This window comes from Mustela putorius, unplaced genomic scaffold (assembly GCF_011764305.1).
Source record: "Mustela putorius furo isolate JIRA1106 unplaced genomic scaffold, ASM1176430v1.1 tig00004035_pilon_pilon_pilon, whole genome shotgun sequence".
In the NCBI taxonomy this organism is placed as follows: Eukaryota; Metazoa; Chordata; class Mammalia; order Carnivora; family Mustelidae; genus Mustela; species Mustela putorius.
Window position 1 is genome coordinate 2,806,985 of NW_025422171.1, and position 14,996 is coordinate 2,821,980.

Here is a 14,996-nt window from a genome sequence, read left to right on the forward strand (position 1 = left end):
ATGGTGCTCATGTCATCAGTCTGTGATGTACCTCACCAAACTTTGTAAGATCTTACACTCAAGACAACTTGTGTTTTTCTATAGAAAAAAGTACAGAACTTATCCATGTAATTTTTAGAGTGTTTTTTATTCCTAGCCCAAGACCCTGGGAATTGCTATTTATCCTTTCTCTCCAGATAGTCCTAACGGCCTCTAGATCCTATTAATTCTACCTATGCTCTTCAAATCTGTCATCTACTCTCAATTTGTCTCACTGCCTTATTTCAGGCTCTCCTCAAACGTAATAGCTTAAAGAGACTTTCTTTTTTTAAAAATTATTTTTATTAACATATAGTGTATTATTTACCCCAGGGGTACAGGTCTGTGAATCATCAGGCTTACACATTTCACAGCACTCACCATAGCACATACCCTCCCCAATGTCCATAACCCCACCACCCTCTCCCTACCCCTCCACCCCCCAGCAACCCTCAGTTTATTTTGTGAGATTAAGGGTCTTTAAAGAGACTTTCAACTATATAAGCTTAATACACCTCATTATAGCAAATCCGATGGCTAAATATACTTCAACACCTCCCAGTCACTTACAGAATAAAGTTCAAAATCTTCAGGGTAGCAACTATAGTGCCTCTATGATCTACAATCTGTCTACCTCTCCAATCTGTCATTTGCCTATACCTGTGGTTCAATTATCCTGAACAAATGGCAGTTTCCTTAATGCAACAAGCAGTTTTATGGGTGCTATGCCTCCCCTACTCATCCTCCAAGGTCCAGTTTAAATAGTCACCTCTGTAAAACTGTCCTGAGTCCCTCTTTAGGCAAAGTACTCATTTATATCGCCACTGTTCATTCTTCCATCTCTACTATGCCACCTCTTTTTTTTTTTTTTTTTTTTGGTGCAATTACTTGGTAATATGTCTGTCTCACCCTACTGGACTACAAAAGTGTGGAATCCTGTCTTAGAATAACAACAACTTAGGGATGTCTGGGTGGCTCAGTGGGTAAAGCCTCTGCCTTCAGCTCAGGTCATGATCTCAGGGTCCTGGGATCGAGCTCCACATCAGGCTCTCTGTTCAGTGGGGAGCCTGCTTCCCCTCTCTCTCTGCCTCCTTGTGATCTCTCTGTCAAATAAATAAATAAATAGATAGATAGATATCTTTTTAAAAAATTTTTTTAAAAAGAATAATAATTCTAATAGTTATTATTAGCTCTATTTGACAGATAAGTAAGCTAAGGCTCAAAATAATTAAATGACTTGCCTAAGGTCACAGAACTAGTACATGCAATGTAGACAGATATCTGAGCTCAAATCTACCTGGACTTGTGTTCTTTACTATAGTGTCTCTCACCTTATTCATTGTTTTAGTTCTAAAGCCTGGCATACAGTAGCAATGCTTCAGAAATGTTTGTTAATTCGATAACCGTTTTGGACTAAAATCTGTTGATAAAACAGAGGAGTACCCAGACGCTTCCTTAATAAAATAAAATTTATCTACTTCAATCCCCAAACCAGCAAAATTTAATGAGAAACACTCAGAAAGTAGTCCCACTAATGGTTAAGAAATAAAATAAGCAAGTTCATGATTTTTTTTTTTTAAAGCATTGTTTTAGAGAGGCATAGGACTTCTTCTCAATCTATCTCAGGTCAGCAGGCAGGTCCCCTCTGGCCTCACAAAGCATTTTCCATTTATGCTAATATACATTAAAAATATAATTTTCAATATTGCCATGCTGTAAAATGATTGGGAAACACTATACAAGGTACACAATTCTGAGAAATACATTAGTGGTATAAAAATGGAAAAGAAGCAAATATATCACTATTTGCAAATTATAAGACTATATGCCTTTATAGTCAAAGAAAACCACTGAAAAACTATTATAAATAAGAGGTGGTAGTGGTATACTGAAATCAATAGCTTTCCAGTAAACATGCAATCACTATATAGAAATTGTAACTGAAGTTTTATTTTTATATATATATATATTTTTTTTCTTTCTAAAAGATTTTATTTATTTATTTGACAGACAGAGATCACAAGTAGGCAGAGAGGCAGGCAGAGAGAGGGGGGGGGGGAAGCAGGCTTCCTGCGGAGCAGGGAGCCGGATGCGGAGCTTGATCCCAGGACCCTGAGATCATGACCCGAGCCGAAGGCAGCAGCCCAAACCACTGAGCCACCCAGGCGCCCCTGAAGTTTTATTTATAAAGCCACCTAAAAAGATAAAATTCCAGAGACGGACTTAAGAATTGAGCAAGATCTACACAAGAGCTCTGCACAAGGCCTTCGCTGATACCACATGGGGAAGGATGCATTATCATTGCCTGGGGGGGGGGGGTAATGGAAGTCTACCCACTGCCTAGGCCTTCACCTTCTCTGACACCACCCCAGTAGGAAAGTGGGGAGATACAAGAGTAGTGCCTTGTTACAGCTGAGCAAGGGGCAAGTCTAAGCTCATACTCAGCCTCTGCTGGAGAAAGTGAGGACAGAGTGCCATTTTTCCAATGTTTCTGGCTGAAGTAGGGCAGTCACTGTCTAGTTTGGTCTTGCTATAAGATGCTTCTTTCCTGACTGACTAAAGAAAACCAGCCTTTCTTGGGGCTTTTCATCTGTGCTCTTTGGTACTTCCAGGTTGCCAGCTTCTCTAGCATGGCATAGGATATATGAGGCAAAAAAGAAAACCCAGGGAATTCACCACCATTACCATTTCTCAGGTACCAAGGTCCCCAGATGATCTGCCTTTCTCTCTCCATGTGTCAAAATTGTCTTATGCTTGCTTTATGCATAATATCCAAAGGTTTTAGTTGTACTTACCAGAAAAAATAGGAAGAGTATGTATTCACTTGTCCTGGAACTGGAAATTCTAATTAACAAATTGTTCTCTTACTGCTGAATAGTATTCTACTGTATGGAGGTACCACAACGTGTTTAGCTATCTACCAACTGATAAGGCATTTGCTTTCGTTTTTTGCCTATTATATATAGTCCTGCACAAGCCGTTGGGCGGACATATATTTTCATTATTGGGGTAAATATATAGATATAACATTGCTGGATTTATGTTTAACTTAATCAGAAACAGCCAAACTTTTTTCACAAGTTGTTGTATTGTTTTACATTCCCACCAAAAATGTATGAGTTACAGGTTGCTTCACATCTTTATCAACACTTGGAACTGTCGATCTTTAAATTTTTAGCTATTCTAAAAAATATACAGTGATATCTCATTGTGATTTTGTGTTTTCTTAATGACCAATGATGTTGAGTATTGTTTCACATGCTTATTGGCCATCCCCACACCTCTTCTTTGTGAAGTTGTGTGTTGAAATTGTTGGCTACTTTTTAATCATTATTTCCTTATTATTGAATTGTGGGCTCTTTATATACTCTAGATATGGTCCTTTAACAAATATATTCTGCAACTACTTCCTTCTAGTCCATATTTTGTTTTTTCATTTATTTAGCACTGAGTTTTGAGGAACAGAAAATTTAATTTTAATGAGGTCCAATTTATCAATTTTTTCTTTTATGGTTCACATTTTGTGTCCTTTTTTGGGAAATCTCTGCCAACCAAAAGACACAAAGAATTGCTCAGGTTTCCTTTTAGAAGTTTTAGAGGTTTTACATTTAGGTATGTGATCTATTTTAAAAGCTGATTTTTGAAAATATGGTATTAAGGGTTGAGATTACTTTTATTGTATATAGATGGCCAATAGTTCCAATATTGTTAGCTGAAACTCCTTTCTCTACTGAATTGCCTTGGAACTTTTGACAAAAATTAAACTAATATGTGCAAGGGTTTATTTCTGAACTCTTTTCTGTCCTATCGATGTTTATATCTATTCTTATCCCAATACTACAGGATTTGATTACATGTAGTTCTTAGCAAATCTTGAAATCAGATAGCGTGAGTCCTCCAATTTGCTCCTTTTCAAAGTGTATTGGCTGTTTTAGGTCTTTTATATTTCCATTTAAATTTTAAGCTTATCTTACTGATTTCCTTTAAAAAAAAAAAATGCCTGCTGGGATTTTATCTGGGATTGTGTTGACTCCCTAGATCAATTCAGAAAGAACTGACATCTTTACAATAATCAGTCTTCCATTCCATAAACACAGTGTATCTCTTCATTTCAGATTTTATCTCATCAATACACAAAACCGTGTATGTATTTTGTTAGATTTATTCCTAAAGTAGTTGTTTCTGATGATTTTTGTGTTTAAAAAATTTCAGTTTCTAATTCTTATTAGAAATATAACTGAGTTTTACTGATCTTGTATCCTGTGAACTTGTTAATAAATTCACTTATTAGTTTTTAGTTGTATTTTTGTGTATTCTCTGGAATTTTCTACATAAATTATTTATGTTAATAGTTTTAATCCCTTTACTATCTATGTATGTGCATAACACATACTTTTTTTTAAAAGATAAAACATCTTATGAGTTCATACTATTAATTCAAATTTAAATTTGCAAAGTTTTTATCATTCATCTTTTAATTGTATGGTTTTTTTGGTTTGTTTGTATTTTTGTTTTTCTTACCACTGAGAATCCTGTTCTCAAGGACAGAAAGGATGAAGAATTAGAACATCATATTCATTTTTTTTCTTTTTGTTTTTACTGCTTCAAAAATGGGTAGGTATAATGTAACAGATTTTATTCACTTTCTTTATCCCATCTTGCCTACCCAACAGCCTCAATAATAAGACCAATATGATTACTGAAAATATGATTATTTAAGTAATTTTTTACATTGTTGTCTATTTTGTAACAGCTATACTATAGCTATTTTGTTAGATCATATATCCATTACCAACTATAGCCTGTCTTCCTTATTACTATTACTCATAGGTCTAAGGTCTACAAGAACATACATATTTAATGTTCATATCAGAGTTAAGTTGACATCTCTGTAGTCACCCTGGTTGTCTAAAACTCATTCCCATTCTCTAGCAAACTAGTTTTGTTGTAGATACTCAAGTTGTTGAATGTTTTTATGCAGTGATTTGGGGAGACTCAAAAATAACGCACCATTACCATCTCCTTAGAATCTCACAGGACCGTTCCTTTTTAAAAAGAACAGGCCAGATGTCTTGTTTCTTTTTGGTGTCCTTGACTTCATCCTCTGACCCCTACCCCAAACTCCTTTTCCTATTATTCCACTCCAAGTCTAAAGGCTTGAATGTAATTAGAGGGTGAGAATGGATAAGAATACTCACGTATAAACAGGTATAAAGTATTCTGGGCACTGTTCAGCATATGGGGAGATACATTATTTAGGTTTGTCACTATCAGCGATGCTACATTTCAATCACTTAAGGTGGTGACCACCAGGTCTCTCCTTTGTAAAAGTACATTTTCCACTTTAACAATCATTAAAAAAAAAAAATCAAAGTTTTTTGTGGGGTAAAATGTCAGCAGTATGTGAATATCTTCTTCCCCAAAAACTTTTCACCCAACGGTTTTAGCATCGACCAATAATCCTCCTGAATCAATTATTTTGTATAATTTGAAAATCACCATGAAAAACCCTCTATTATTTATTTCTACATTTTCAAGCTGGCATTCTTCTGTAAAGAGCTCTCAACTACTTCCTAAAAAGGCAGCACAAAAACTTAATTATTTCCCTCTAATTACCCATTTCCAGAATGGGATGCTGGTATAACATTCAACTCCACTCATAGCAAATAAATTTAAATGTTTGTTTTTGGATATCAATAGGGAAACTTAAGGATTTTTATTTATCTAATGTGCATTATCAACTACACTCATTCTTTTTTTTAATAAAGATTTTATTTATTTATTACAGAGAGCGAGCGAGCATGAAGCGGGGAGGGTCAGAGGGAGAAGCAGACTCGCTGCTGAACAGGGAACCCAATGTAGGACTCGATCCCAGGGCCCTGGGATCATGACCTGAGCCGAAGGCAGATGCTTAAATGAGTGAGCCACCAGGCACCCTAATGTCTCATCTTTGGTCATTGCTCTTTCAACTGACTCTTGTATCCTCCTGAATCAACTCCATTAAGTCTTAGAGCACTTCCCTGCTGTCTAGCACAAGATATCCCAGGCTCACTTTATATTTTTCCCCACCTCCAGACCTGAAATTAGCCATTTCTCCAAGGGGCATTGGTTGTTGTTGGTTTTTTTTTTTTTTTTAAGATTTTATTTATTTATTTGACAGAGAACACAAGTAGGCAGAGAGGCAGGCAGAGAGAGAGAGAGAGAGAAGCAGGCTCTGCACTGAGCAGAGAGCCTGATGCAGGGCTTGACCCCAGGACCCTGGGATCATGACCTGGGCCGAAGGCAGAGGCTTTAACCCGCTGAGCCACCCAGGCACCCCCCCCCCTTTTTTTTAAAGTAGGCTCTACCTCCAGTGTGGGGCTTGAACTCATGACTCCAATATCAAGAGTCATGTGTTCTCTGGGCTGAGGCAAACAGGTGCCCTGCATCTGCTTCCTCTTAATGATATTTAGAAACCAACCACTGAACACCAGGGGTGTTCATAGCTACTGGAGTTTCAGTGCTTTTAAGGCCTTTGGGATGACAGTAGTAGTATTGTATACCTATTTATATTCACATGATGCTTTAAATTAGAATAGAACATTATAAAGTTTCTATTTCTTAGGCATTATATTTGTATCTTTTTGCATTTACATACAATGAAAATCTTAGTTCCTAATTAATTTACTTATTTAGTTATCCTAAAGTATACCTAAAATAGTTTAAATACTGCGTACCAATTTAAGTTTTCTTTGCAGTTTTAAAATTTTGTTTTGTTTTGGCTTTAAACTGTATCCCACTAAGGAGTACAATATTCAAAAGTCACTTGAAATAATTCTTTCCTCTATGTATAGTACCAACTTCACATAAAATTAAGTTCATTTGTTTCATGATTCCAAATTTTACATTTGCTTTTCCTTCTGTTTTATATATTTTTTGAATATATAAAAAGTATAAATGGTTTAAAAGTCAAAACTATATAAAAAGGTACTCGAAAGGCCTAGCTTTCTTTTCTTACCTTCTCACCCAAGGTAATCATTTTTATTAGTTTGCTTTATCCTAATTCTTTCTGCAAAGTAAATAAACGTATTAAATAAAATATTTCTAATTTCTTCCTTTATATACCTATTCCACACTTTGTTTTTCTCACCACACCTTAGACATTACTGCACATTAGTACATAGAGACAATCACTGTTTTAAAGCACTGCACAGTACTCCATTGTGTGGGTGTTCCGGTTATATAATCAGGCCTCTATTGATAGACATTTGGGTCATCTCCAATCTCTACTGCTATAAACAATGTGGCAATGAATAACCTTATACATGTGTTGTTTATTTGTGGAAGTTTATTCTCAGTGTAGATTCCTAATGTGAAATTACTGGACCAAAAGTTAATTTGCCTGGTTTTCCCAAATCCCTGTTATAGAAGTTGTACCATTTTATACTCCTACAGCAATGCATCAGACTGCCTGTTTCTCCATCGTCTATCCAATAAAGTGCTTCCAAACATTTTGTTTGGAATGTAATTCCAAATTTGGGGTAATTTTACTTTGCATGTTCTACAGGAGAGTAAGCATCTTTTCATGTGTTTTATGAGATATTCTTACTTGTTGTTTTTGTAAATTGTTTATGTCACTTTTCCATTTTTTCTGTTGGGCTTTCCTCACTCCCTGGTTATAAAATCATCCACACATGTTTCTTTGTAGTATTTGAATGATTTTGTTTTTTACATGCATATGTGGTCCATTGTGAAATTGCAGATTGCAGCGTGGGAAAAGTATCAGATAAGCCTGAAAAATCTGGTGGTACCAGAAAGTAAGGAAGGAATAAATGATAGGAACATGTCAAAAGGATACAGAAACCAAACTGAAGGGGCTCCTACTGGCCAAATCTGGGACAATTTGAGCAATAAATGATAGATCATAATCCATAAAAAATAGAATCCACAACAGCATGCAGATGTAAATGAATGACTGAAGAGGGAAAGCTCTTCCTTACAGTGGAATTCTAACTATAAAATGTAGACAAAATCATAGAATTAGAAAAATTACTATTTGACAACCCAAACAATAATAACTGTTTCAAGCAAGAATCCTTAATAGATGCTAAAAAGAGTAAGTTCAAGTAATCAGGAACAGATTTACGGAGTCTCAAAGTATTTCCCCACAAAGACACTTGTCTCAGGTTGGGTTCTCTGGAATCAGATGCTGAGAGAGTTTGGGGTATGAGCTATGTACTAAAGGGAAATCTAATTGCAGTGCAGGCTTATCAAAATCTTGGCCAACTTGCAGAGAGCTCTAAAGCAGCCAGGCCCCTTCTCACTCAGGCACTGAATGCGGGCTGGCACAGGAAGGGTGTGACCTTGGGGGAAAGTTAGTCATGTTGATAGAGCTAACAGCTAAAAGCTGTCCACTGACTGTACTTGCCACAATTGAGCAGCAAGTCCTTCCATGAAGGATCTGTGTGGTACATCTGAGTCTATCACAATACCTAATAATTACAAAGAAAAAATCATACCTTTGCAGAATGGAGAAACTTGGTGGATACCACCTGAAATGGTGACTGAAGTTAACAGTCCTAGAAATGGTACATTCAATGATGGAGCATTACTTTTGTGGTATTTTTGCTAAAAATGTATACTTTGAATCTAATCACGAGGAAACATCAGACAAACCTAATGTGAGAGACATTTTACATAAGAAGCCTGTACTCTTCAAAATTGTTACGGTCACAAGAGAGAAGGCAACAATGAGGAACTCTTTCGGATTAAAGGACACTAAAGAGGCATGATAACTAAGTGCAGTGTGTGATCACAGGCTGGACTGTGGAGCAGAAGGGATTAGTGGGGCAACTGGTAAAGTCTGAATATGGCTTACAGATTAGAGTAGTATTTTACCAATGCTAATTTCTTGATTGTGATAATTGTACTTTGATCATATAAGAAAATGTTCTTTGTTATAGACTGAATGTTTGTGTCCCCTTCCAAAATTCTTATGTTAAATCCTAATGCCCAATGTGATGGTATTGAAGATGGGGCCTTTGGGAGCTGATGAGATCATGAAGGTGAAGCCTTCATAAATTGGATTAGTACCCTTTTATGAGACCTCAGAGAGATCCCCAGTCCCTTCTGCCACCCGTGATGTTACAGTGAAAAGATGGCCATCTAAGAACCAGGAAGTGGGCCCTCACCAGACAACAAATCTGCTGGTGCCCTAATGTGGGACTTCCCAGATTCCAGGACTGTGAGAAATAAGTATCTGTTGTTTATAAGCTACCTGCTCTGTGGTATTCTTTTACAGAAGCTTAAACTGACAGACATTCTTGTTCTTGGGAAATACCACGGAGGTATTTACTGGTAAAGGGACATTATATCTGCAATTTATTCTCAAACTGTTTCAGAGAGAGAATGAACGACAAAGAATGTATACAAATAATATTAGGGAATCAGGGTGAAGGATATATGAAAAGTCTACATATTATTTTTCAAAAGTCTGAAATTATTTAATTTCATTTTTTAAAGATTTTATTTATTTATCTGACAGAGAGGTCACAAGTAGGCAGAAAAGCAGGCAGAATGAGAGGGAGAAGCAGGCTCCCTGCAGAGAGCACAAGCAGGCAGAGCAGCAGAGGGAGAGGGAGAAGCAGGCTCCCTGCTGAGCAGAGAGCCTGATGCGGGCTCCATTCCAGGACTCTGAGATCGTGACCTGAACCAAAGGTGGAGGCTTAACCCACTGAGTCACCCAGTTGCCCCTGAAATTATTTTAAAAGTTTAAAAAAAAAAAAGAAAAGAAGAAAAAATAAGATTTTATCAATTTGTAGTTTATTTTTAGAATATCATATGAGGTATGGACCTGATTTTATCTCTCACCAAATATCTATTCAGTTTTTCCATCTGTTCCTCTTATGATTTGAGATGCTACTTTTACTAAGTTTTAAATTTCTAAAATTACTAATTCTGGACATTCTGTTCTGTTCCGTTGGCCATATGTCTGTCCACACACCATAACATACTATTGTTTTTGTAACAGACTTTATTTTTCAGAGAAGTTTTAGGTTTGGGGCAAAACTAAACAGAAAGTAGACAGTTCTCATAAGCCCCCAACAGTTTTAATTACACAGGTTTTGTGGTTTAAAATGTGGTAGGATAACGTTTGCCTCCTTTCTGACTCTTCTTTTTCAGAGGTTTCCTGATTCTTTCCTGTTTATTTTTCCCTATGACTTTTAGCATCAAATTCTAGTGCCAGAAAAAAGAAAACTTACTGGGAATAGAACTCATTTATACTTTATACTTGGGGAGAAGAGAAATCTTTGTAATGTTGAGTTATTCTATCCATGAACATGAAATGTGCAAGGTCTTTCTACTTGTTCAAGTCTACATTTGCGTTTTTCAAGAATGTTTTCCTCTTACAGATCTAGCATATTTCTTAAGTTTATTTTTAAGTATTTTTATCTTTTTGATGTTACTGGAAACAGAGACTTTTCTTCCACCATGTTTTCAAACATTTTATTATGTATATATAGAAAGTACTGGTTTTTGTTTGCTAATTTTGTATCCTGGTTTTTGTCTGTTAATTTTACTCAATCCTTTTTGTTTAGGTATTCTGTTTATTATTGATCCTCTTGGCTTTCAAGATATACTATCACATAATTTATACATAGAAATGGCTTTCCTCCTCCCCTTTCCTTCCTAGGCTTCTAATTATTTTCTCTTGATTGAATATCGTAATTGATTTTGTTAATACAGTACAAATGTTACACAGCAATGGCATGGTAATAAGCATCTTTTGTTTCTGGTTTTAGTGAAAACTGATCAGGAATTTTGTGTGTGTGCAATTTTGTTCAAAAATCACTTATTCCTATTTTATTAAGACTTTTAAAATTAGGAATAGATGTTGGGATTTTTCAAGTACCTTTTTGTCATCTATAGAAATAATGATTTTTCTTCCATTTATAGAAATAATGATGAATTAATTAACAAAAGGTTAGTAGACGAAATCAGCTATTACCCCTCATATCTACTGGTAACATCACTTTTTTCAGAGGCACAGTCCCTTCAGAACTGATCTGCTCCCCATTCCTCCCCAACACCACTACTGGGAGCTTTGTTCCCAAAGATCAACAACTGTCTAAATCTAAAAGGATTTAAATAGGTATTTCATGAAAAATAGAATATCATGGCAAAAAAAATGTTTAGAAAAGTACTAGGTTAAGCAGATTTAGATACTTAGTTACAGTAGGGCTTCTTAAAACTTGTAATATGCGTTAAATATTTAGGAATACACTTAACTAAAGACTTGTACTCTGAAAACTATTAAACACTGAAGAAAGAAATGGAAGATGACACAAAGAGAAATGGAAAGACATTCCATATTCATGGGTCAAAAGAACAAATATTGTTAAGATGTCTATATCAGGGACTCCTGGGTGGCTCAGTCATTAAGTGTCTGCTTTCAGCTCAGGTCATGATCCCAGGTCCCGGGATAGAGCCCCACATGGGACTCCCTGCTCCCTGTCGGGCTTCCTGCTCATCAGGAAGCCTGCTTCTCCCTCTCCCACTCCCTCTGTTTGTGTTCCCTCTCTCAAAAAATAAATAAAAAATCTTTTTAAAAAAGTCTATATTACCCAAAGCAATCTACGCATTTAATGCAACCCCTATCAAAATATCAAGGGCATTTTTCACAGAGCTAGAACAAACAATCCTAAAATTTGTATGGAAGGAACTACAAAAGATCCCAAATAGCCAAAATAATCTTGAAAAAGAAAAACAAAACTGGAGATATCACAATTCCAGACTTCAAGTTACATTACAAAGCTGTAGTGATCAAAACAGTATAGTACTGGCCTAAAAATAGACAAATTGATCAATGGGAAAAAAATACAGGGTCCAGAAATAAACTCATTATTATATGGCCAATTAATCTTTAACAAAGCAGAGAAGAATATCCAATGGGAAATAATCCATCCAGCAAATGATATTGGAAAAACTAGACAGCCACATGCAAAAGAATGAAACTGGACCACTTTATTTCATCATAAACAGAAATAAATTCGAACTGAATTAAATACATAAATGCTGAGACCTGAAACCATAAAAATCCTAGAAGAGAGCACAGGCAGTAAACCTCTTTGACATTGGCCATAGCAACTTCTTACTAGATAGGTCTCCTGAAACAAGGGAAACAAAAGCAAAAATAAACTATTAACTAATAGGACTTCATCAAAATAAAAAGCTTCTGCACAGCAAGGAAACAACCAATAAAACTAAAAGACAATCTACTGAATGGGAGATGTTCACGCATGATATATCCAATAACAAGTTAGTATCCAAAATATATAAAGAACTTCTATAACTCGACACCAAAAAGACACATAGTGCAGTTAAAAATGGGAAGAAGACATGAACAGACCAACAGACACACAAAAATATGCTTAACATCATTCATCATCAGGGAAATGCAAATCAAAACCACAATGGATATCACCTTGCACCTTCAGAGTGGCTAAAACAAAAAACTCAAGAAACAACAAGTGTTGGTGAGGATGCAAACTGGTACAGCCCTCAGGGAAGACAGTATGGAGATTCCTCAAAAAATTAAAAATAGAACTCTATGATCCAGGAATCACACTGCTGGGTATTCACTCAAAAAACATGAGAACACTAATTTGAAGGGATATATGCACTCTTGTTTATTGCAGCATTATTTACAATAGCCAAAGTATAGAAGTAGCTCAAGTGTAAACAGATGAACAGATAAAGAAGATGTGATATACATTTACAACAGAATATTATTCAGGCATAAAGAAGAATGAAATCTCGCCATTTGCAACAACAAGAATGGATCTACAAATTATAGTGCTAAGTGAAATATGCCAGCCAGAGAAAGACAAATACCATATGGTTTTACTCATATGTGGAATTTAAGAAACAAAACAAATGAACAAAGCGGGGCAGGGAGACAAACTGAAAAACTGGCTCTTAACTACAGAGAACAAACTGACAAGTTACCAGAGGTGAGGTGGGTGGGGTGGATGGGTGAAATCAGCAAAGGGGATTAAGAGTACACTTATCTTGATGATGTAATACATGGAACTGTTGAATCACTATACTGTACACCTGAAACTAATAAAACACTATATGTTGATTACACTAGAATTTAAAAATAAAAGGTACTATACAAATGAACACTATAATACTAAAAATAGGGACTGTTATATGAAGTCTAAATGCATTTGACCATGCACATTTATACATCTTTGTATTCCTAGTGTCAAATACAGCACCCAGAACATTGTAAGCACAAAGCAGGGTAGGGAGAAAAGTGAAAGAGGAAGTACTTATTTTATTTACATGGCATAGCTGGAAAAGCCTCTCTGACAGTGAGTATTTTAAAAGAAATCTAGGTGGAGAGAACTAGCCATGTGGAATCTGAGAGGTAACCAGGTCCTTGAGTGGGACCATGCATGGCCTGATAGAGGAAAAGCAAGGTGGCCTGTTGGGCTGTAGCACAGTTGGCAAAGGAAGAGATGAATCAAAATTAGTGGCAGATCAGAGTATATTTAGGGCCTTAGAGATTGCAGAAAGAACTATGGATTTCATTATGAGCAAAGAGGAAAGCCACTGGAGGGTGCTGTAGAGAGGAGTAATAATCTTGTCTTGGATTTTAAAAGATTCTTGCTGCATTTTCGAGACACAATATATTGTTAGGAAGCTACCGCTTTTGTGCACATGGTATTTGTCATAGCCATGACCCCCACTTCTCCTTTTTAAATACTTGCAAAAAGTATATGAGTTATCCACAGAAAAATAAGAACCACACAGGAAGAAGAAAAAAACAGTATAAATTCACACTAGTGATGTATCCAATCAACACATGCAATAACATTTTGGTGTTATTACTTCCATCAGGTGCTGATGATATCCTTTTCATGTAATTTAAACAATAATGTTTCAAAAGCTTCCCTGAAGACTTCACAGTTAATAAGCTCATATGTATTTTTACATGTTGTTCAATTAGTAGGTTAATAAAAAATTACTCCTCCTATGATTTTAATTGGGTGGGCCTAAGTCCACATTAATAAGTATAATGAAGCATGGGAAAGAGTGAGAAAACGCAGAAAACAGAAATGTTTTAAAAACAATTTTAGGGCTGCTTGGGTGGCTCAGTTGGTTAGGCATCTGCCTTTAGTCGGGTCATAGTCTCAGGGTCCTGGGCTCAAGCCCCATATGGGGCTCCCTGCACAGCGGGGAGTCTGCTTCTCCCTCTCCTCTGCCCAACCCGGCTTCCCCACACTCCTACTCACACTCTCTCTCTCAAACAAATAAAATCTTTTAAAAAATAAAAACAATTTTAAACCTTTAGCATCAAGGAATATGAACCTCTATTTTAGAGAAATCTATTCTCCATAAAACTATAATCACCATTATTTGTGACCTACTATTTCAGTTAAGTGTAGGTGCCATCTGCTTAAGATGATGTGCTGCATATTTCAGCAATACCTAAATCTGTGTAGCTTATATGCTTATAAGAATAGTGTCAGGTGTTAATCTTCTTAAAATCCCACATCATGTGAAGCCCTCCCTCCCTCAAACAACATACTCTCCCACACATATAATCTAAGCACAACCAGCAGCTCATGCAAAATAGGCACATGCTTTTGCAATATGATCTCCAAATACAGCCAATTAAGAATATACTTAAAAAAAAAAAAAAAAGACTGCATGAGAATATGCTTTCATTCACTAAAGACAGGAAGGGAAGGTTTAAAAACAAACTAGGAATTAAAAATAAAGAAACAAACAAAGAAAACTCCTACCAAAAAAAGAAGACAAGAAAAAATATGCTAGTGGCCATTTATATCTTCTTCCCATCTCCAGTAATATTTGAAAGCCTACTCTGCTAAAAACTTTATTTTGTAAGACAGGTATTATTTCATTTTATAGCATGGGAACAAGTTAAGAGAGATTAAATAATTTATGAAGATCAATCAACAAGTATT

The 14,996-nt window shown here is 35.9% G+C and overlaps 1 protein-coding gene across 3 annotated transcripts in view; it reads right to left on the minus strand.

The window, feature by feature from the left end:
* The window catches only part of ZDHHC20 (zinc finger DHHC-type palmitoyltransferase 20), a 70,531-nt gene that overhangs the window by 45,916 nt on the left and 9,619 nt on the right, over positions 1-14,996 (minus strand). The window lies entirely within an intron of this gene.